The following is a 528-nucleotide window of genomic DNA, read 5'->3' on the forward strand; positions in this document are numbered from 1 at the left end:
GGGCCTGCCGGTGAAGGAAGGACCATGCTACCCCCAACTCCTGCTTCTCTTTGAATTCATCCCTCTGCCCCCACCCCATAAAGAGACTTTTGGGTGCCAGCACAGTGGCAGGGCCCAAGACCCCCCTGCCTGCCACCCTCCTCCTTGCCGGTGTCACCCTTCCCAGGGGAAACGAGGTTTTAATCTTGGATTTTAAGCCCTGAACCCTTCCACCCCCCTGTCCATGTGCTCCATGTCCCCTTTTGATGTGCTCTGAGCCCTGGCGCTCTCTCTGTTTACATTGCAAGTGTTGTTGGCACAGGGAGGGGACACAGGGTTCCCCTCGTGGATGCCCACCCAGCCACAAACACGATGATGACATTCCTTTGAGTAGACCAGAAAAGAAAGACAAAAAAACCCCACCAACCACCCCAAACCCATGCAAAAAAAAAACCCACACCACAGCGGCTGGGGCCAGGTTGCTTTTTAAAGAAACCTTTTTACCAAACTATTTAAAAGCGTCGAGTGCTATGTGGTGGCAGTGTCCTC

The sequence above is a fragment of the Nestor notabilis genome, unplaced genomic scaffold (genome assembly GCF_000696875.1).
Source record: "Nestor notabilis isolate BGI_N333 unplaced genomic scaffold, ASM69687v1 scaffold17038, whole genome shotgun sequence".
Lineage (NCBI taxonomy): Eukaryota > Metazoa > Chordata > Aves > Psittaciformes > Psittacidae > Nestor > Nestor notabilis.